The sequence below is a fragment of the Panthera pardus genome, unplaced genomic scaffold (genome assembly GCF_024362965.1).
Source record: "Panthera pardus isolate Hobbes unplaced genomic scaffold, ASM2436296v1 HiC_scaffold_17, whole genome shotgun sequence".
In the NCBI taxonomy this organism is placed as follows: domain Eukaryota; kingdom Metazoa; phylum Chordata; class Mammalia; order Carnivora; family Felidae; genus Panthera; species Panthera pardus.
Genome location: NW_026526732.1, coordinates 8,573,099 through 8,596,589, shown reverse-complemented (window position 1 = coordinate 8,596,589; position 23,491 = coordinate 8,573,099). Strand labels below are relative to the sequence as shown.

Sequence of the window (23,491 nt, the reverse complement as noted above, 5' to 3'; positions counted from 1 at the left end):
GACTCGCACAGATCTGACAAAGAGAGACCACCAGAGCTGAACATTTACGCGGCTTGTAAAACGTGGACCGCCAAAGCAACCTGAACCACGCGGTAATTTTTCAAATTATGTTAATTGCAAAAAAAAAAAAAAAAAAAGAGGAAACAGCTCTCTGGCACAGAGGAGAGGCCTCCCCCTTCCTGGGCTGCCTGCACAGACTTGGGCCCGTGGAACCTTCTCTCAGAACTGTAAAGTGCAGTCCTGTCTGCCGTCCCCCAGGTGCCCTGTTAGGTCAAGGCAGTGGGTCTCCTGTTTGTTGTTCCCAAGTGTGAGGCTCTGCCTGGAAGTTCTCGGAGTTGACGTGTCGATGCTATTGTGCAATCGAATCAATACAGACTTTTAGAGAGAAAAAATACAGTTTTAGGACGGAAAATTTTGAATGTAGACAAGAATAGAGACAATATGTTAGTGACGTCTCATTTATCCATGATCTGGTTTTAATAATTATCCCAGTTATTTTGCTGATCTTCCTTTGTTTTTCTTCACACCTCTCTGTGTCTCTGTCTCTGTCTCTGTCTCTCTCTCTCTCTCTCACACACACACACACACACCTTCTTCTGGACTATGTTAAATTGTGTCTCAGATATCATGTCATTTTGCTATAAATACTTGAGAAGGCATCTCTGATAACCTTGGTTTTCCACATGACCGTAAGACCTCTCAAAATTAACAAAGATGCCTTATAATCAGTTAGTGGCCACTCGATGTTCAAATTCCCTCAATTGTCCGACAAATGTCTTTTGACAGTCAGTATGTAGGAATGAGGATCCAAACCAGGCCCCGGGTTGCTATGGTTGCTAAGTCTCTTACAGAAACTTCTTCCAGTTGCTCTTTCCCTGCGAGTTCTCGAAGTCCCAGTGTTGAAACCAGGGGGCAAAGCAGCAGAGAGGGAGCTAAGGCTGCTGGTCAGCTGTGCCTGCCAAGGGCTGCTGCTCCCCGCTCCCCGAGAGAGCAATTTCTGTCCGCATTTCCTGTTGTCACCACTGACATCACAGAGATAGAGCTGAGGAAAGTTGCTTTCTCTGGAGCGCAGCATTTGTCCCCGGGCCCAGATGACCCTCTAGGCCTCTGAGCTATTTCTCCAAACAAGAAACAGAGGAAACCTCACCCTGACAAAGGCCAAGAACAGAGTTCTTTGTATGTGGGGACGTTCAAGGCATCTCTCCAGCTCCTTTAAAATTTTATTTTCCCTTCACATCCAGATCCAGCCCAGGAAATAATTTATTCTGAAGTTGTTTAAAAGTTTCCAATTAAAAAATCTTGGAAAGTAGCTGACCTATATTTACTGTAACCATATTTTCCAAATAAAATTCCAGACACATGCTCTGATAAGCATGTATGCACTTACCACACTATTTAAAAATAAAGGCCATTGCTTTTTTTTTCCTGCTTAAAAAAAAATAATCCATGTTAATTTTAGAGATGAAAGAAAGGTCAAAGAAGAAACCAAGTATCTGCAATCCTACCACCCAGAAATAACCACTATTAATCTTTTAATTCATTTTTCGCTTCAGTTTTTGTCAATAGCAGAAGATAATTTGTTACCAAGTTGAGTAATATACCGTATTATATATTATACATATATATGTGAAATTATATATATATTACACACATATAACTGTATGTACAATATATATACATATAGGTATGAATTTACCAATTAAAGCTATGTCACAAGGATTCTCTCACATCATTGAAGATTCTGTATAAATCTTATTTTTAATAGCTGGAGAAGAGTCTATCTTTGCAAATGCCATAATTATTTTTACGCACTACACATATCATTGTAAACTTAAATTGCCCCAAGTTCTTCGCTAATGTTAAATATTTTGTTAAAAAATACTGTGATACACAGTATGTGTATGTTTGTTCACACTTCTGAAAATTTCATAGCGTAGCCAAGAAGCAGAAATACTGCATAGTGGGATAAAAACTTAAAATCTCTCCATAAACACCATCAACTTTTTTAAAGGAAACATTGTATACCTAACACCTGTTTCTGAAGGTTTCTAAAGGAAAATGAGAAAATATTTTAAATTAGTACTGTTCCAGAAAATGTGGAAGATTTTAAAAATATATTCATCAAGCACTTGTGTTAGAAATGTTGTTCTAAGTGCTATGTATCTACTATCATTTACTCTTTACAAAACCGCCATGAGAAAGGACAAGACACTATTAGGATTCCCATTTTTCACACACAGAAAACTTAGGTGACCAGCCCAACTTACATAGACGATTCCTCATAAAGCTAAAAGTGCCTGGTAAGGGGCGCCTGGGTGGCTCAGCCGGTTTAAGTATCTGACTCTTGATTTCAGCTCAGGCCTTGATCTCAGGGTTCGTGGTATCGAGCCACAAGTCGGGCTCTGCACTGACAGCATGGAGCCTGCTTGGGATTCTCTCTCCCCATCTCTTTCTCTCTGCCCCTCCCCTACTCGCTCTGTCCCTCTTTCAAAATAAATAAATAGACATTTTAAAAAGTGCGTGGTAAGACAGAGTCAATGTAGCATGGTTTCTTTTTTATTCTAACCGTTATGCCACTCCAGAGGCTTCTACAAGCAAGGGTCCCAGCTGAGAGTTTGTAAGAGGAACACTAACCCACAGGAGAGGACCCATACCAACAAGTGCAGCCTTAGGACAGTCAGCTAATGCTGGCTCAGATCCCTGTGTGAGAGGCCAAGAACACTCCCCGGCCAATGCCATGCTCTACGCAATACTGGTAAGCTTGGGAATGACAAAGAGAAAGGACACTGTGGTGAGCCTGAAGGACGGACATCGTCATTCTTGAGTACATGTGAGACTCCAGGAGCCCCTCATGCAGAAGAATGGGATCTCGTGGAACGAGAGCAAAGTACTATGGTCTCAGAAGCTTTACTAGTGGGCTCTAAGGACATAGTAATCCTGTTGAACCAAACATCACAATGTAGAGAAAGATGATCCTCATCTTTTCTTCTCACATTAGTTGATGTAGGGCTCCTCGGCATATTTTGCTGGCTCTTCAATGCCAAGGGCATTGTTCACGGCCCAAGAGATACATGGGGCCAAAACCCAGTCTTAGCTCCACTAGCCAATGAGGGCATCTGTGAGCTGTATCTGCCTCCCATTGTGTTTGTGACCTCATATGCTACTCCTCCTCCCCACCTGCTTTCACAGCTCGGGCAACACTGCCCCCTCGCTGCCCCTCCAAGGACAGCACTCCAGCCTCAGGACTTTTGCTGTGGCTGCTCTCTCTGCTTGGAAAGCTTTGCCCCATCTCTCTCTTCACATCTTTCCCCAAATGTCATCTCCTCAATGACCACCCTGTGAACAATTACAATTCCCAATACTCCCCAACCCCTCACCCAATGCTCTCTAGGGGGACAGTGATTTTTGTTTGTTTTGTTTGCTGATCTCTTCCAAGTGCCTAGAACATTCCTGGCAAATAGCTCTCAATAAATATTTGTTGAATTGAATGAAATCACTAAATGGATGAACCGTGGAGATGACAGTCTTGCTTTGGATATTTTCACAGTGAGAACACTAAAAGCCTTAGAGGGAAAGTGACTTTATTCAAGCCACTGGTAGGGGTTCTTTCTCCAAAGTGCCCTCACTTCCATAACTGGCCCTGGAGTCATCCAACTCAGCTCAAATAAAACCCTCCTCCAATGAGGCCAATCCAGAGAGGCCCAGATCCAGTGAGAGCAATTGACAAAAGGTATGAATGATGACGAAGCATCACCCTTCCAGGGAGTAGGCTTCACATGAATCCCCAGTTGAGGGAAAACTTCTTTCTGGGCAGCAAGCAGACTACATACCTTCCCCTTTCCAGCCCTCTCAAGAGCAGCTGTCTAATAACAACAAAGCCACCAGGAAGCCAAGTCCCCAGAACGCACTTCATCTAATAGCTCAAGTCCATCCATGACCCATCCCTTCTTCTCTTTTCCAAGTAGCTGGACACTGCAAGAGATCATTCCCGGCAATGAGACAAAGTGAACTGCTCTAGGGGATATTCAAACTACAGCTCATTACAAATGCCCGGTATCATAAACACTTCTCTGAAATATCTCCCTCTTCCCTCGCAAGCATGTGCAGAGAGCAAACACAGACAATACATAATTTTGGAGCAGATTTATTTTTTCCATGATCTCTGCTCTCTTTTAACGAGCAATTTGTTGTATATGTTAGCTTGAAATAAAATAAAATAAAATCCTGGCGGTGATGATCAAAATCAAGAACCCCAAATGTAAAAGCTATCTCTTAATAAGTGTGTATTCTGGGATTTCAGATACAAGGTTCACAGGCCCTCAAAAGATCATTACATGAAATTCAGTGATCGTGAGCCTCTTAAGGTTATATATGCACTTTTGTGGATATATGAAGATACATGCATTTATTGGTGATCTCTCATAAGATTCTCAAAGGGATGTTCCCCCAAATTGCTGAGAACCATTGATTTTGACACAGTCAGAAGTGTTACCGCTCAAATGGGTGATGATCAAACTTAACTCCATGATGTGTGATGCAAAATTTGTGATTGCTAATTGTATTTGCAGCATTAATGCTTTTCTCTTTTGGGGTGAGTACCATTATCAACACACAATAACCTAGCTAAATAAACTCTTAGTTTGGAAACATAAACTGAGTGTAATAAATTAATTCCCTAAGTATTATTCCTTGCTGGTGAGAAGATTCTCACTCTGGTCTTTAACCACGTCTCCCTCTTTCTCTCTCACGTTTAACCTTGTACAAAACACATTTTGCAAAGTAACTATTTGGAGCCACATTTTTCAGAGAAAGACCCTGAGACTCAGAGAGGTAAGCAGCTTTAAGGCCTCTTGGCGGGGAAATAGAGGAACCAGGACCTTAGCACAGACCCACTGGATCCTGAAGCTTGTGGGTTTTCCAACAAGGCAAACCACCATCTTGAAATTTATATTTTGTTTCCTGACATCAGGATTTTCGGATCTAGCTTTTCCTTTAATGCTGGGTGGTTACACCAGAATATTTTATACCAGCAATTATACTCACCAACGGTATCCGTGAAAGATTTTTAAATATTGGTAGCTCTGACATGGTGAAAGTCATCAAAACGTGTTTTCTCTGATTTTGGCTCTGAGTACTGAGTCAGCAGCAGTCTAAAATGCTGCAGGGACTCAGTGCAGAACTTCCCAAGAACCCTCCCCTTGCAGCCAAATGAAGCACCTTAATGTACACACGAGAACTTCCCTGAGTCCCGAGCAGCAAACTCTGTGCTACTCACTGCTTTGCTGAGAGAACAAAGGGGTGACGATGTGTGGACACAAGGATTAGGGCCTCCCTCTCCTCCGTGGCAAATGGCATTTAAAGCAAATACACGAATATACACGTGTGTCACAATATGAAGGTGCCCTAGAAGAAAATTATTTGGGAAGGAAAGGAGACAGTATTTATAGCTTGAAAACAGAGAATGTTCAAAATGGGAAAATAAAGTACTTCTCTCATCACTACTGATGTGTTTTTTGGTGTCTGTCTTTAGCATACGTCTATGGGTCTTTGTGAGGCCCCATGGTAATCCCTCAATGATTCATGAACTACAAGTCCCCATCACAATTTCCAAGTCATTGGGAAGCATTTAATCCCCAGAAGTAGCGATTTTCTCATTTAGCAGGAGAGTGGAAGGAAGAGGGAAAGTTTGGCTGAGTGCAGAAGTCTAAGAATGCCCCAGCACACACAGGCTCCGGAGAAGGCTGCTTGATGGAGACATTGGAAAGCATGGCTGCTTCTCCCTCAGCCAATCAGTTTCCAACATAGCTTCCAAAAATCTATCTTGTGTGTTTTCTGGCAGCTCCACTTCTAAGTTATTGGATTCTAGCACAGTCAGGTCAAATATCAGCGTGTGTCCTTACAAATGAGTCACCACCTCACAGACTGCCAACATCTCGAGTCCCCTCTTACTGTGTCATTGTGTCCCCGCACACGTGCGAGTCCACACAAGGGCTGCCCTCCCTTAGCATGCCCACCCACCCCCATAGGGAACTTGCTTCTTCACACACATACAGGACTGTAGACATATGCTTGCCAATGACAGCTCTTAGCCATGTTGATTTACGCTGGAGAAGTGTCATCTCTAAGTCGTCATCAAGTCTAACCAATAGTTCTCGGTGGAGGGACACCACCCCCTAGGGAGCATTTTGGAAATCTGTGGGACCTTTGATAATTACGAATCTTGGGTGTCACTGCATTTAGTTGGTGGAGGCCAGGGAGGTATGAGCCAATTTTGTACCATTTTTCAATGTCCTACCAGTCAGTTTTATAGGTGAAACATTTGTTTATAGCTTTCTGAGCCTGGAACGCCAATTTCACTTCTACATATAGTAGAAAGTATGTTTGTAGTTTTAGCAGACACTGAATTTTCCAAGAATGCAACCGTTATATGATTCAAAGAGAAAATTGGACATTCTGTATTTGAAATTTTACCAAGGGTTGTTCATCATTTTTGAAAAATCACAGCTCATAGCATGGCTGTCACTGATTCAACATTCCTGCGTAAGTGTGATGGCTTTGGTATAAGCACTAGTAACTCCTTATGTGGGGTTGTGCCTGGTATTGTCCTACGAAGAGCAATGTCAATATGAGTTCCTGATATTGAACCATATTCAAGCAGTCAGCATAAGAATAATGTGGGAGTTTTTAAAAATTACCAATATCCGGGCCACTATATCTAACCAATGAAATCAAAATCCAAAAATTAGGGTGCCTGGGTGGCTCAGTCTGTTAAACATCTGACTCTTGATCTCATAATCTCATGGTTTGTGAGATCGAGCCCTGGGTCGGGCTCTGTGCTGACAGCACAGAGCCTGCTTGGGATTCTCTCTCTCTCCCTCTCTCTCTGCTCCTACCCCGCTTACGTGCACTTGGGCGCTCTCTCTCTCTCTCAAAATAAATAAACTTAAAAAATATTTAAAACTTCTACTTTCGTCAAGATGGCAAACTGTCACCATTCAAATTTCCACTTCTTTCACTAGCACTCTTGATCTAGTCCCAATCAGACTTCATTAAGTCAAGTCCTCTGTATCTCCTCTGCTCTAAATTGCTTGCCACATCTCAGTGCCCAGGTTAGAGGCTGGAGTCAACCCCCTAAACAGCCTGGAAGAAGAAAGTATCCTCAGTCCTTTTAGAGGAAGCATCGATATTCTCAAGCATATTTTTCAATTGTCAATATTGTTTGAGAGCATGTTCCAATGTAAAATGAAGTATAAGCAAAAAACCTTAAATCTTTAGTCCAACAGAGACATTAAAAAAGGGAAGGTACCACAGGGAGCTGAGGACTCAGGGACTCCGGATTGACTTTGAGAGGAGAGAGTTTCTGCAGAGCCCAGATGGCGGACAGCACGAAGGAAGTCCGCTCGTGCAGCTGTCCAGCTAGCTCGTGCGCGCACAGACACTGTGGTAGTATTTTCCTGGCACTCAGCAATTCATTCCCCAGATCTGAGAACATCATCTAAATCCTAATTGATGCTGTAGCTGCACTTAACCAGGAGACAAAGATGAGCCAAGGTCCCTGGCGCGCTTGAATCACATATCATAATTGGAACAATGATTTTCATTCTTTTCTTCACTTTTTCTGATTTATTTCCCAACAGTATGAGAGACAGAGACAGCAAGACGCAGAGAGACAGAGAGTATGATTTTTAGAGTCTGAGAGATCTGCACCTTCTAAGACCTGAGGAAGGACATACAGTCCGCTTTCGGCCTGGGGGGTAAGCAACACTCCTCACATAAAGAGGTGGCTTGCTACCCGGTCCCCCAGCACCTTCATCCGCTCTGGGGGTGACATAGCTGCTATCTTCTGCATGGTTCCCTTTCCTTATAGCATGCCAATTTCTTCTACGATAGGTGTTGGCAAACTTTTCCTATAAAGGTCAAGATCGTAAGTATTGTAGATTTGTGGGCTATCTCTTTCTTGTATTCTTTCTTTCATATATATATATATATATATATATATATATATATATATACACACACACACACACACACACACACACAACCTTTTAAAAATCTAAAACTCATTCCTAGCTCCAGAGATGCACAAAACAGACTGCAAGGGGAACTTGGCTGGGGACCGTAGTTGGCCCCAAGCTCTTGATAAATGGGCCTCAGGCAGGAGCTCACACTCCGTTAGTCTCAGGTCTATGTTCCCAGCTGAGGGGAATATGGAGGAGGGTAAGAAGAAGGCAGAGTAGGGAAGGGCAGCCAGCAGAGCAGGGACAATATCTGGGGCCTTAACCTGGGCGGAGGGGTGGGGGGGCACTTATGTCTCACTTTTACACTTGACAGCCGCTTTAGTTTTTATTTGGATTTCCAGAGGGCAAGAGAAAGGTGTGCTGGGGGAGAATCTCCATGCCTATCAGTCTTAGAGGCTGGGTAAGTTCTCCTATGAAAGAAGCAAGCAGGAAAAAGATTTAGGTTCTCTCCACACAGGAATCCTTTCCTGTAATGCAAGCCACCACATGCACAGGGGTCATCGGGCCCTCTTCACCTTGTCCTCCAGAAGTGGGGCTCAGCGCCAGTACCAAAAAATGCTGATTGTCTCACGGCACCTGCTATGAGTAATAAAGTCCTAGGTCTTGCACCTCTCTAGGACTGTGCCCTGAACAGACGAGCCTGCAGGAAAAGGTATCCGCTAAAGCATGCTGGGACATCTCGGGATAGTTTCACACCGATGAAAGCAATTTTATATATTTCTCAGACCGTCTTCTTGGAAAGATTTGGAAGACTGGGAGACACTGAAAAGCAGGGTCTATACTTGGCTCACCTTTGTGTCTGACGCAGAGTCTAGAACAACGGCTGGTACTTGATGGATATTTAGTAAATGTGGAGGGATGGAAGGAAGGAAGGAGGAAAGGAGAGCAGGAGGAATCGCCTTTTAAGAGGTTTCAGATTTTCTGCTTTTGATTTTCTGTGACTACTCAATGTTTCCAAAAACAGAGAGAAATCAGACATTTCTGTCACTTCAAAATAAAGGATGAACGGCTCCATGGTTCTCCTTACCCACAGCTTGAAGAGGAAATCCAGGACCGAACCAAAGCAATAAATAAAGACTGAAGGGGGTGAAGGATGGGGAAATATGTAGTATTTCAATATAGATTCCAAAAATGTGTACATGATTTGAGAAGAAATATCTAAGGAGCCAAACTGAACTGTTTAATGTGGGTTGTGTTATTAAAACGGCTGATAAAAGCTCTCTTTGTAGTCCCCCAAATGAGTTATTTTGAGTGAGTCGCCATGGTGGTAGGCTCTGTGTGCATGACTAACGATAGAAAAAAGTAAACGGGGCCCCAGATGAAGTGTCAGTTATGAGGATGCTAACAGTAAAAGCCTGCCCCAGAGCAATGACACGTGCTTTGAAAACACTCCGGGAGCAAAAGGCACGCTTAGGGAACACGGGCTCCAAAGGAAGACCATTGGTGTCAGTATCGTGGAGTTATTTTCCCAGCAATTTTCAACAATCTATCACAGCCTGGAGGAAGGTCTCCAGTGTCATTGCTCACACAGGTAAATTTGGTGAAAGGGGAAACAGGTGGACCTTGAACAGGCAAGTGTGGAGCATGGAGACTGAAACTTCATGGTAGTCACGGGACCAAATAAGATTGCAGCAGGCCACCGCCACCTTCTCCACTTCAAGGCACATAGAGCAGAAATGCAGCATGTGTGGCTCTCGACTTTCAGGACATGTGACCAGGCCGATGGCTATCTGTCTGGTCATGGCGGCTAAGCTTCCTCCTCTGCACCTTCCTCATCAGTAAGTGGGATGGGCATGATAGATAACCCAGCTGGTCAGATAGAGCTCCGTCCTTGATCTCAGAGAGGTGGTCTATTGTCCACAGTATTTTCCAAACACTAATTCACAGTTCAGTGCTGAGCAAACTCCGTGACAATGTCCTGGGGTGCTCTTACAATTGTAAAAGTTAAAAATCCAGGTTTCTGACTCAGGCATGGCATTCAGGGATAGGTTGTTGTTGGTTTTGTTTTGTTTTGTTTTTAATCTTCCTAGTGATTCGTAGATGATCAAGTTTAAAAATCACCCGTGTAAACTTTCCACTTTGGAATTTAATTGGATTATCTTGCTATTCTTTTATATTATTACTGAATCTACTGCTACGTTGGAGCTACTCATGTAAAACTTGAGGGCTGTATTCCCCCACCTGCCTCAAACACTGACCAAATGAGTGAATGAGGATACATCCAGACTCAGAGGATCAAGAGGAAGGATATTTTTAACATGGTCTCCATATTACTGGGAAAAGAAACCCGAATCCTCCTTTTGGGGAAAGGAGGGAGGGAGGGGGCAAGGGAGGAGAAAGAAGAAGGAAGAAAGGAGGTGGGGGAGGGAGAGGAAGGGAGGAAGGAAGGAAGAAATTACATAGACATTGACATAGAATGCCTTTGCTTCCGGGGAGCCATGTGATACATCTCTGACGAGCACCTCCTGGTCTAACAAAGGCCTGTGAGCTCTCGGCATGAGGTTTACTGTGTGGATCCTGCCTCCTCTTAAACACACTGAACCTTTGACCCTATTAGTCATCTTTCCCCCCCAAATTTCCCCATTTGCGGGTTCTGCCGCCACTTCTCTTGGCAAACACACCCAAGGGAGGGCAGGACATCCTGGGTCCAGCCTCGTGCCCTTCCCTCCTCAGGCCCTACCACGTTCACCCTCTCTACCCGCCACGTCCTCTCACTCTCCAGGAACCCACCGTCTCAGATCTCTCCTTGTCTCGACACAGATTCCAGCTTCTTCCTGGTTCTCTCTTTGTACTTTCCCATTTCCCTGCAAGTGTCAACAGGTGTCATGACAACTGGGACTGGGGGGAAGTTCTGGCCAAATAAGTGGCAAACGCCAGGGTAAGGAAAGTTAGACAAGTTTCTTTCCTTCAGGACTTCTCAGAGCTTTAAATTTGCTAGCGTGATGTGAATATTTCCTAAAGAGAAAAGCATTACTGGAGCTTGCCCCAAACACACTTGGCAATGACACCTATTATATGATGCATCTTCTTGGAGCACTCTTGTGCTTTTATCAACAAGTGTGTTTTGAGGACGTACTGTGTGTGCTCCGTGTACTCAGACATTGTAGTGAGCACTGAGCAAGACCCACATAATCTCTGCCCCATGGCACTTACTCACTGGGCACGTTTGGGGAGCACTCATCTGAAGGTCTTCCTCTTAGGTCTGCCTCCGGGTCCCTGTTCTTTTCCTCTTCTTACCTTCAGTTCTGCATCTGCTCTCAGCCTTTGAAGTCCTACGAGAAGCAGGGTCTTTTCCTGGCTGGGCTCCATTCTGTTCCCACACATTGAACTACTGGAAGAACCTTGGCCTCGGCCGCCATTCAACTTGCCACCTGAGGTAGCGTCACTTGGGCTCCACTGCGGGGTGTTTCCAACTAATCGTTTTTCTGGTCCTTCACCACTTTCTCAGCCTCTTTGAGACAAGCTTCCCTTTCCATCAGCATACTCTGCCTCCTCAATTACAGCTGTCTTCTTTTCTTTTTACATCCTCTTGAGTTTGTGTGGGAAATGCTTCTGGCGAGCTGGGTCCACAGCTCTTCTACTCGGTCCATGTATCAGCTCCACTGAGAAGCATTCCTAGCCTCCCATCCCTGGCCTGCCCCATCCCCAGCCCATCCAGCTCGGCCTGGAATCCCTCCCCTGGCAGAGTCACTATATTCCCTGTTCAAAAGTTATATTTAGCTCCATGGTGAAAGTACTATTTCTTGCTCAGGAATATCCCTCCTAGTCATCTATAAGAAAAGAAACAAAACTTAATGTTCATGCCCATCCACAGGCCATTTCCTTATATCCACCCTCTGCCTGAGTCACCCACCCACTGCAGGTGGAGTCCACATCCTTGCCAGGACGCAACCCTGCTCTGGGAGCATGACTCCAGCCCACCTTCTTCATCCAGAGCAGCTCTGCTCCCCAGTCACAGTACATTAGCCCAGGAGTTAGGACCTGAGCAGAAAGCAGTCACCTGGGCTGGACACATGGGCAGTGAAGCACCTTTGACGTACTTGTTTCCAGCTTTTTGCCTCAATTTTTGTTCTATACTGAGAGCAGCAAGATGAACTGAAAGAAGAGATAATCTATCAGTTTTGGTTGGTGGGGGGGATGAGAAATAGGAAAGTGTCGAGAGCATGTGAAAAGATGGTCAACATCGCTCATCATCAGGGAAATACAAACCCAAACCACAGTGAAACACTGCTTCACACCTGTCAGAATGGCTAACGTCAACAACACAAGAAACAAGTGTTGGTGAGGATGTGGAGAAAGGGGAAGCCTCTCGTACTGCTGGTGGAAATGCAAACTGGCACAGCCACTGTGGAAAACAGAATGGAGGTCCCTCAAAAATTAAAAATAGAACTACCATCTAATCCAGTAATTCCACCACTGGGTATTTACCCAGAGAAAACAAAAAACATGAACTCAAAAAGATACATTTACCCCTATGTGTTTTGCAGTGTTATTTACAGCAGCCAAGATACGGAAGCAGCCCAAGTGTCCATTGATAGATGAAAGGATAAGGAAGATGTGGTGTCTCTGTCTCTCTCTCTCTCTCTCTCTCTCTCACACACACACACACTCACACACACACACACACACACACACACACACACACACGCACAGGAATATTACACAGCCATAAAAAGGATGAAATCTTGCCATTTGCAACAACTGGGATGGAGCCGAACGGTCTCAAGCTAAGTGAAATAAGTCAGACAGAGAGAGACAAATGCCACATGATTTCACTCATACGTGGAATCTGAAAGACAAAACAAATGAATAAACAAACAAAAAACAGAATCAGACCTATAAATATAGAGAACAAACTGAGGGTTGCCAGAGAGGGGAAGGGGGGGAAGATGGGCAAAATGGGTGAAGGGGAGTGGGAGACCCAGGGTTGCAGTTATTGAATAAGTCATGGGAGAAAAGGCACAGCATGGGAAATACAGTCAATGATGTAATAGTAGCATATGGTGGCAGATGGTCGCTACAGTTGTCGTGAACACAGCATAACATATGGAGAAGTTGAATCACTGTGTTGTACACCTGAAACTAATATAACATTGTGTGTCAACTACACTCAAATAGAAAATCACTATAAAATAAAAAGAGAAAGAAAAGAAAAGTGTTAACAGGAGGAGGCAGGGCCTTGAAGGGCCAGGGTCAACGGCAGAGCAGCAGAAGTGGATCAAGAGTCAAGCTTTTTTTTTTTTTGGCTTTTGAATTATGTGTTTTGCTGAGAGGCAGCCCCTCCCCATTCAGTCTCCATAACGACAGCACTGGTAAAGTCTGCTGGGCCCACATATACTTTGTGCGAGTGGTTATGCATTGGTTTTGTTTGCCTTGCTTTGTCACAACACAAAGGTGGTAGGTTTTTTTAATTAATTAATTTATTTATTTATTTATATTGAGAAACAGAGAAAGAGAGAGAGGGAAAGGGGAAGAGAGAGGGAGAGAGAGAATCCCAAGCAAGCTCCACTCTGCCAGCATGGACACAGGGCTCAAACTCACAAACCTGTGAGGTCATGACCTGAGCCAAAACTAAGAGTTGAATGCTTAACCAGTAGAGCCCACCCAGGAGCCCCAAAGGCGTTAGTTTTTATGCCAGGATCAACTCTGTGTAGTGCAGAGATTTAGTGAGAGGCACCTGAACCCCCTCAGGGATTCATAACAAGCTTCAGAACCAGGAGAATTGGGGCTCCAGTCATTTGTTCCAAGATTTCCAGGAGGTGTGAGACCAGAGATGACATTTGTATTTGTGTACACTTATTAATTTACTCAACAAACTCTACAACAAGCAAAAGCTGGAAGGCTGTCTGGATATGGTAGGGTTACTTGAAAATATTTTTGCAGAAGGTGAGTTTTGTAGGAAAAAAGAAGTTAGGACTGCTTTCCAAAGATCAGGGATATTTCAAGATGGTGGACAAATGCTATCTATGAAATTTGGAGACAGAAACAAGCAGGCTGCATGAAGGCTGGTGACTTGTGTGGCAGGAATGGAAGCACTGAAGGAAGACTCTTCTCGCTGCTTTAGTAACAGGCACCTATTGTTTGTCAGACAAGTGCCTTCTTTCTTCTGGGAACTATTTCCCACCACCCCACTTTCATCCACATATTTCCATAGCAATAATGTTTTCCGTAACCCACCTCTCCCCTGGTGTTGCAGCTGTTAGATGTGGAGCTCGGTCACTGGATGACTGTGGTTCCTACCATGTGGGTGCCAGTGCTCTGGCTTGCTGAGCAGAGGAGAATGTTGCATGATGGACAGGAAGGAAAGAGAGAGATTCTTGGTGGTTTCTAAGTCTCTGGGTTCTAGTTAATCCTGAGACCAAGCCATTTCCCTGTCCTTTGGCTTTGGACATCTCATCTTCCTAATTTAGGTAGTCAACATTTTCAGTATTCTATCTAGAATAAAGAAGTTCTGTCTAGCACAATCCATAAGAGCCCCTAGAGAAAAAAGCAGAAGAGCCTAGTGACAGCAGGAAGGCTGGCTGAGCAGCTTGTACAAATACTCCAAACTTGATGAGACAGAGATCTAGTCCATGGCTGTCACAATGGGAATGAGCAGATGCAAATGGCATTCCAGGTGACTGAGCTGCAGGAAGTGATGACAGAATACAGAGCTTCCCAGCATTTGGAGTGCTTGTCATAGTAACATTTTCCTGTGACACCTTTGTTGGCTACCGTGCTTTTATGGCAATAATGGGTATAACAGCTTCAATACTAGCCCAGTTGCTCCTAGGACAGGACGCGACCACAAAACATGTCAGAAAGCCAAGGGCATTAATGGAGACTCAGGGGAGCTATAACTTAACCCAAAGAAGAGACTTGATCCAGCCTTTCCAGAAAGGAAATTAAGCACTTCAGCTACCAACTCACCAGCAAGTCCTACTCTCCCCCAAATTAAAGGGCAGCTGCAACTCTACAGGAAGCACCAGGATCTGTTCCCCGGAGGCCCTCAGCTGGAGCCGAAGCATCTGGTCTCCAGGGAAGGCTGAAACTGAGAGGAAAGTCCTGGAGGAGCGCCAGGACAACAGGAGCCAAAAATGTGTCCAAATCCAGAGAAGCACCACCACTCACTAGACTATAGCCTGTGTTTTCTAACCACCTATACAAATATTTGTGGATCCCTCCCCTATGATCTAGACTGATGATAAGCTTTGGGGGAAATTTATAAGTTGTGATCTCACAAACTTTCCTTGAACCTATGTTTCCTTTAACTAAGACCCCTGACATTCATGATTACAAATGTAAGAGGGAGTCTCTTGGAACGACGATTCCTTCTGGGTCTTTTTTTAGAATAAAGGAAAGTTTATACAGAATGCTATCATTCCATGGCATATAATCTCACTATCCATCAGTAGCTCCAGGACCTCCAGAGAAAATGTGAATGCCTGACAGAAAGAATTCAATCTTCAAGCAGAAGTAAGTTAGTTCTTTGACTTCCCAGCAATCAATTTCAAAGTATAGACATTTTAGTTCCTGCACTGTGAAGGATGGGGAGTAAACTGAGTCAGTCAGGATAGGCTAGATGTTATACTGCAGTGACAAAAGACACCAAAACCTTAAAAAACAGCTTAAACAAAGGTTCACTTCTTATTCGTGATCCGTGTCTAACACAGACCAGGGTGGGGATCCCTGTGCTGCACACAGCCACCATCTCCCCACTGCTGATGTAGAGCCAGAGACGTATGGAGACTATCTCAGAGTCTCTTCATGCTTCCGCCCAGAAGTACCCAGCTTCCTGTCAAGAGAGTTCAGCTCTGAATCCAGCTCTGCTGCTGATTTACTATCTGGTGTGACTATAAAGTAATTAGACAAAAAAAGAAACAGAGCGCAAACATTCAAAGGACTCAGAGTAGTCAATGTGGGAAACTTTATACCTCTGTGTACTTAGGGTAGCAAGTCTGGAATCATCCAAGAGCCCAACTGTGGCATTATTCCCAATACTGTGACACTGTCCCCACGACGTGGGCTGAAGGGAAACAGGGAGCTGAGGTCCCAGCTAATCCCCTCACCATGTATCCAGAGGGGAAGAGTGGAAAGGCAGCCACACTGTTGGGTCCCCAGACCCACATTGTTGGGTTACCATGGTGAACACAAGCTTGTTCTGCTCTTGTTCTGCTTTTGTTTTGTTCCTTTCATTGTCTCTTTAAAGAGTGGTACAAGTTCTGTTTTCTCCTAACTTTCAAAGTCAATTTCCCACTGAGTTTTCTCTCTCTCTCTCTCTAAAAGATTATCTGCTTTCCTGCAGTTCTGAGACTTAACAAAACTGTGTCTAGATGTGAGCCTTATTTCTTTCATTATGTTGGGCACTCATATACCTTTAATCTGGACAGTTGTGTTCTTCAGCTCTGGACATCTTTTCTTGATATTTTTTATTTATTTAATTTATTTCTTCCTTCCATTTAATCTGCTCACTCTTTCTGAAATGGCCATCATTTGGATCTTCTGACCCAATCCTCTATTTTTTTTCTCTTTTTCACTGCTCACTTTTCCTTTCCTTGTCTTTCTGTTTTATTTTTTGGATATTTGTCAGCTTTATCATCTGATTTTTTGTTTTATGCTACCATATGTTTAAGTGTCTAAATCCCTTTTCATATTGTGTCTGATTCTTTTCTATAGAATTTTATTCTTGCTCCATGTTCTGAAGTCATTTGTTACATTTGTTTTGTTTTGTTCAGTAGCACATCGTCTGTCCTTTACGTTTCAATCTGTGTTGCTCAGTTAAAGGTTTTATATAAATTCTTGGTTATTCTTCACTGTTTATAGTTACAGATGAGACTCTAAAAGACATTCATTATGGAAGATTGGCTGTTTCACTGGATCCCTAAATGCCAGTATTTAAAATACAGTTGACCCTTGAACAACATGGGGGTTATGGGCACTGACTCCTCACCCAGTCAGAAATCCACATATAAATTTGACTCCTCAAAACTGAACTAACAATCTACTGTTGAAGGGAAGCCTTACGAATAACATAAAGAGTCAGCTAATACAATATTGTATGTTAAATGTATTACATACTACATTCTTATAATAAGGTAAGCTGGAGAAAAGAAAACGTTATTTTAAAAATCATAAGGAAGAGAAAATATATTTACAGTACTCCACTATATTTTTTGAAAGCAAAAACAAAAACAAAACATGTAGCTCAAACCATGTTGTTCAAAGGTCAACTATATTTCATATTGGACCAGTGTCCTTACAGAGAGTCCTCAAAGCTACTGTGTAAGTGTGTAAGCCTGACTGTCAGTTCTGGGGACTGAAGGGGATTGGGAGTTCTATAAACTCAGTATGTTCATTTTTATTTCATCCTTTTTGAAAAAATATATAATTTCATACCCTCATCCCTCAGCTATCCTCAGTGTCCCCAAATCTAGAGGCTATCTAGCTCAATATCCCCATAAAGTAAACCTCCCACCTTTTCCTGGAATCATGGGCAAACCCATGATTGCCTTGTGATACGGGGTGAACGAAACCATCTGAAGCCCTAATTCTCCTTTAGCTTTCCATCACTACTCCTGTTTTCAGCCCCAACTGCATCCTGACCTAATGCTCTAATTCCTGGGTTTTTCCAGGATTCTGTGACAAGAGAAATCTTGCTTTTTTTCACTTTCCATCCAGAGACTTAAGTAGTAGCCATCTCTGGGATTCAAACCATTTATTTGTCTCCATTCTTCTTTCCAGTTTCCAAAGTGCTAACTTCTAGACACAATCTCCCCTCCTTTTCTTTCAATTCTTGTGTATTTACAACATGTTATTCTTTTACTACCATTTTGGTGGGATTTCAGAAGGCAGAAAAGATAAGCAAAATGTTCAAACTTCTTTGTTTAACTGGAAGTCTGTTACAATCTATTTTTAATGTTATATTACTGGATATTATGTAACTTAAATTATATCTGGGGGTGCCTGGGTGGCTGAATTGGTTGAGTGTCTGACTTTATCTCAGGTCATGATTTCACAGTTCATGAGTTCAAGCCCCTCATCAGGCCCTGTGCTGACAGCTTGGAGCCTGGAGCCTGCTTTGGATTCTTTGTCTCCCTCTCTCTCTCTCTCTGCCCCTTCCCTACTTGTGAGCTCTCTCTCTCTCTCCCTCCCTCTCTTTCTCTCTCAAAAATAAATAAATAAACATTTTTAAAAAACTATATCTGAAACAAAATGAGAGGGAGAAAGGGCAATAGAGAAACAAAGGAAGAGGGAAAATAGGAGAGAATGAGAGAAAGGAGGGGAAGAGGAAAAATAGAGACAGGAGTGGATACAGGTTTGATCCAGGCTGCATTCATGCACCTTGCAGAAAAAGATGCTCAGGGTGACTCATGTGCAAGGAGGCATCATGGACCTAAGAAGGGTATTTGGTCCAGAGTAGATGTTCAACTGGCACATAGTGATACAGGGATAAAAAGTGAAAAGAGCCAGCCCAGCATTAGGTGCCATGTTAGTCTAGGTTCTCTGAAAAGCATATACTAAGATGGGATTAAACTTGCAAAAATTTTACTAAGGGACTGTGTGAAAAGGAGCAAGAAAGGAGCAGGGAAGGCTGAGAGCCACCACACCACAGCTACACTTGACCCCAAGTGAAGGAGGGAAGCAAGGAAGTTTCAGTGCAGGTGTCCAAGGACACTTTGCAAAGTCATCAGGGAGTCTTTGAGTCAAGGGCAGGTGATAAAGGAGTCCACACCTCCCAGAAAAAAATCTGCCTTAGCATCCCTACTGCAGTCACTGGGACAACCTAAGAGAAATAAGGCCTTGGCATAACCACAGCATTGGAGCCCAAATGCAGTAGCGAGGCTCTCGACCCTGATGCTCTCTGTAGTAGTACGTCTGCCAGGAACATTCTCACGGCCACCACAGATGCCGGTAAGGAAGGCTGGAATGCAAGGGTCCAGCCAGGGAAGCCACATGACCATCGTCATAACAATGATGGCCACCATTGACTAGGCACTGCCTGGGTGCCTGCACTTGTGTTAGGCACATTCCATACATGAATAATGTCTGTTGCCAATGACCCCATCGCCTGCTAAGAAGGGCAGATCCCAGAAGGATCTTTTTACAGGCAGAGTGGTAGGTGCAAAGATTCAAGATCGAAGAAGTCAAGAAACCCGAGTTACTCTGAGTCATAAAAGGGAAAAATGTGGAGACAACAAGAGGAATCCAGGAGGTAGCAAAGGCCAAGCCCAGCAAGGTTGCACAGACAGGTGTGGACAGAACTGAGAGGAAGGTGAGGCCATGGGAAGCCAGAGAAAAGCTGGAGAAAGAGGTGGGAAGCAAATACCCAATTTGGAACTTTGGTGGCTTGGTGGCATTACACACACTAAAGCTCTCTTTGATCTTCTTAAAACATTTTCATAAAGGGGCACCTGGGTGGCTCAGTCGGTGAAGCGTCCGACTTTGGTTCGGGTCATGATCTCACCACTCGTGAGTTCAAGCCCCACATCAGACTCTGTGCTGACAGCTCAGAGTCTGGAGCCTGCTTCAGATCCTGTGTCTCCCTCTCTCTCTGTGCCTCCCCAACTCATGCTCTGTCTCTTTCTCTCAAAAATAAATACACGTTAAAATAAATAAATAAATAAATAAATAAATAAATAAATAAATAAAATATTTTCGTAAAATCTGCACACTTGGACTTCCAGTTTGGGCAATACTTTCAACATAACACCTGAAACTTTTTTGTGTGATAAAATAATTTACATCATTCACAAATGGTTTATGGAACGGAATCTGATTTGGGAGATATGACAAAATGCTGGGTCCTATAATTCTAAGGACTGAATAAGAAGTTGAAAAAGAAACCCAGTCTTACAGACTTGGGCAACATCATAGGCACTTGGGAAATGCTATGGTTGGGTGGGTAGATACACAGGTACGTGTAGCTCATGACAGCCACATCCGATACCAGAAAGATTAATTCTAAGGACCCTCTTTACCCTAACCCTCCCCTGCTTATAGGTCAGAACCTAATGATTTGGAGCTGACCTTTACCTCAAATGGCTCAAAAACTATGTAAAACTAATCTGCCAGTTCTCAACCATGAGAGGACATGGAGAAGGTGGGGCTGGTATTTCCCGTCCTACATGACAACAGAGACATTCTCACAGAAACAGTGTCCGCTAGGAGTAAGGAATCATTTTTTGTTTGTTTTTGATGGGCATGCAGGCCAGTCAGAAAAACACAAAAGTGCTTACACATTTTTTTTACAAAATGAACATATCTTGAGTGTAATTATAGATGTCTATAAATACATATCTACCCTTGTGATGTAGAAGACTTACTTTATTGTATAGAAATATATTTAAGGGCAAATATTCCTCAGTTATTAAAGCCTTAACATCTGAGGTATCTTTTAGAAGTAGTAATGAGACACAGCCCTTTCACTATTCACCCTGGAAACTCCATCAGAGGCCACAGCAGGAAGTTAGTGGACAGAACGAGACCGTGAGCTTTGGGAGTCACTTGTCACCAGACAGGATATTCATTTAACACTAATGGATAGCACACGGGAGCCTTCAATGGACATGAACGCACGGGCAGTGGCTGCTGAGCTCCACTTGGCTCTACCCTGGGGATCCAAGGAGGTTTAAGGATATAGGCTCCCTGGCCCCTCTGGGAGTGGGTCAGAGTGCCATGGAAGAGGGAGACAGCCAAGTGAGCATGTACCAGCACTGTGACGCATGACATACTAAAGAGCGAGTCCAATTTTTTTGTTGGATAAAACAGCAAAATAATTCTTATTTTGGAAGGCTAATGTACATCAGATAATTATGCAATGAGCATACTGAGACCATTATCTAATTATCCTTAGAGCCTCCCGATCTAAGGACGGGACTTCTAATACTTCTTGTTCCAGGCAAATGCTTGTGTAACTGAGACTTGTGTTTATTAAAGTTTCAAGCTGAGAACAATCATTGTGTAGAGGAACTTGGAAGACCCTTAACAACAACAACAACAAAAAATGCTATGGTTGTGCTAAAAATCACATCCCTTCCACATGTTACCTTGGCTTGGCTTGGCTTTTGCTTTTTCATTGGGTTTTATTAACACCAGGCATGGCAACTTAATAATCTGGTTTGCCTTCCTTGTTCTTAACACTTCAGAGAGGCAAACAAAAGGTTTAGAAAGAAATTAACTACTTTTCTTGCAATGTCTTAATAAGTAGACTGGTCACATCTCACTCACTGCTTTTATGCTTACATGGGACTTCTCTTGCTAGACTAGTGAGTTGGAAATCTAATTCTCAATGTTGACTTTCTATAATCAGTTCCAACACAAAATACTTTAGAGGTTAAAAAGAATATTGGCCTCCAGACAGTCTAAAAACTGCCCTAGAAGGAAGCAGGCACAGAATGAACCAGGCAATACATACTATTTCTGTGTTCAGCTGTTTGAAAACTCTTCAAGTCTTACTCTGTGACATTTACAGACAGTTTCAAGAATGCTTAATAAAATAGGCTTTGAAAGTGTCTTTTCTTAATCTACAGTATCCATTTGTGCATCATCAGTGTATAATTATAGAGCAGTGCTGATGCTAAAAATATAGCAAAGGAGGTAAACTCCCTCTGTGGGCTCAATCAAGCTGGGTTATCCAGGGAAACAGTCCTGGAGAGGTGGGGCTCTACCAACAGTGCTCAGACCCCTCCCTCTACAGAGCTGGATCCCAGATAAATGGGATTTATGCTTTTTTTTTTTTTTTTTTTTTTTTTTAATGGCTGGGCTCTGGAAAGCAAGGGAAATCTCCAAGGACAGATTTTTTTTCAGTCTTTGAGCTGAAAGCAGAGCAGAGAGCCATGAGCTTCAAACAAATATATTAGGAATGGTCGACATGAGAGCCAATGGTAACATAACTCTACACTAAAAACCTGAACGGTGCACCTGTTGCTTAGGGAAAAGATGAACTTGGGAATCCCTGCAAGTCTGAAAACCTGAAGACGCAACACTGCCCTGGATCCTGGAAGAAGCAAATGCAAGTCACTAGAGGAACATCCCCAATGTGGGCTCTCAGGAGTCTCCGACATGAAAATCAAACAAATCCAGGCTCATAACAAAAGATCAAATTCACAAAGGAAAAGTCCTCATGAATGTGAGTTAACAGAAACAAAACCAGCATATTCAGGCTCACACCCAAGGACTTTAGATACTAAAATCATCACACATAGATAAATTCCATATCAAGTGTCTGAAGGAATAAAATACAGAATCACAAAAATGAAAGAGCAGCAGCAGATGATTAATAATGACCAGACAGACGTTTTAGATATTTTAAAAATGAAAAATACGCTGTTGTAAAGAATAAATTGTGGTAGTCCTCACAAAGGTAACCACGAAAACCCGTTCAAACAAGCAAACGGGGTTCATGCCTATTCTTGCCAAGTAAGGGAGAGGGTGCTAAGAATAGGGTCTCAGCCATGTCTTGAGAAGTGAAGTCACAGAGGAATTTTATGGCACTGGCCTGTGTTAGGGTGAGAATGCAGCTGATTTGGGGTGAGCTTTCAAAAGCACCCAAGTAAGTAGTGAAATAGGCAAGGTTAGTCACTTTCGGTCAGTGGGGGGCACAGAGAAGGGTTTTCCCCAGGAGTTGTGTAGTGGGGCATGCTACAGTTGTAGCTTTCCAGAGCGGGTCGTGGCCACTCTGCGTGCCTTCTGCTAGGGAAGATTTTCAATCCTACATCCCTCCTCTATGTCCCTACAGTACTTTAAAAACAACTCTTTCACAGGATCTTTGACATTACCGTCAGGTTGCTCTATTTTTTGTACATGGCATGTAACTTTGAAGATCGTAAGGCTTCAAAACATGCTTACAACAGAAAGAAAAGAATAAGGGAGGGAGGCAAAGAGTGAATACTGCACATACCTTATTCGTTGGGCTATCAGACCCCCAGGTCTGGTCTTGCAAGTCTTAGAAAGACTTGCACGTTCCACGAACACAAGGACTAGTAGAAATTCCAGGAGCTTACTTACTGTTCCTCATATGTAGTCAACATTTCTTCTTCCTCTTTTTTTTTTTTAAATGTTTAATTTATTTTTGAGAGAGAGCACAAGCAGGGAAGGAGCAGAGAGAACAGTGAACAGAGGATCTGAGGCAGTCCCTGCCCTGACAGCAGTGAACTCAATGTGGGGCTCAAACCCACAAACCATGAGATCATGACCTGAGCCACCTAGGTGTCCCTGTAGTCAATAATTCTGACTACCCATCCATGAAACAAGAGTCTTGGGCACTATCAGATATTAGTTTCCCCAGTCTCCCTTCCTGGTCTCTCATCTGAAAAAAGGCCGCCTCTGAAAGATGGTCAGCTGGGTAGAAAGAGAAAAAGCAAATGGACTCAATTATCACTTTGCCGGCCATGTTTCTGTCACAGAGCCCTAAGGAATGATGGTGGATCTTCACATAGAAAGCCAGAAAGGACCACAGTGAACTTCTAAGAATAATGGCCATTGCTTCATGCCTG

General features: G+C 43.3%; 1 long non-coding RNA gene across 1 annotated transcript in view; it reads right to left on the bottom strand.

Annotated features, from left to right (window-relative positions):
• Positions 1 to 8,243: 8,243 nt before the first annotated feature.
• Positions 8,244 to 23,491, bottom strand: part of LOC109245385 (uncharacterized) — a 160,282-nt gene continuing 145,034 nt past the window's right edge. The window contains exon 3 of the long non-coding RNA XR_002070854.2: positions 8,244 to 8,428. This is a non-coding gene — a long non-coding RNA (uncharacterized LOC109245385). The remainder of the gene's footprint in view (positions 8,429 to 23,491) is intronic.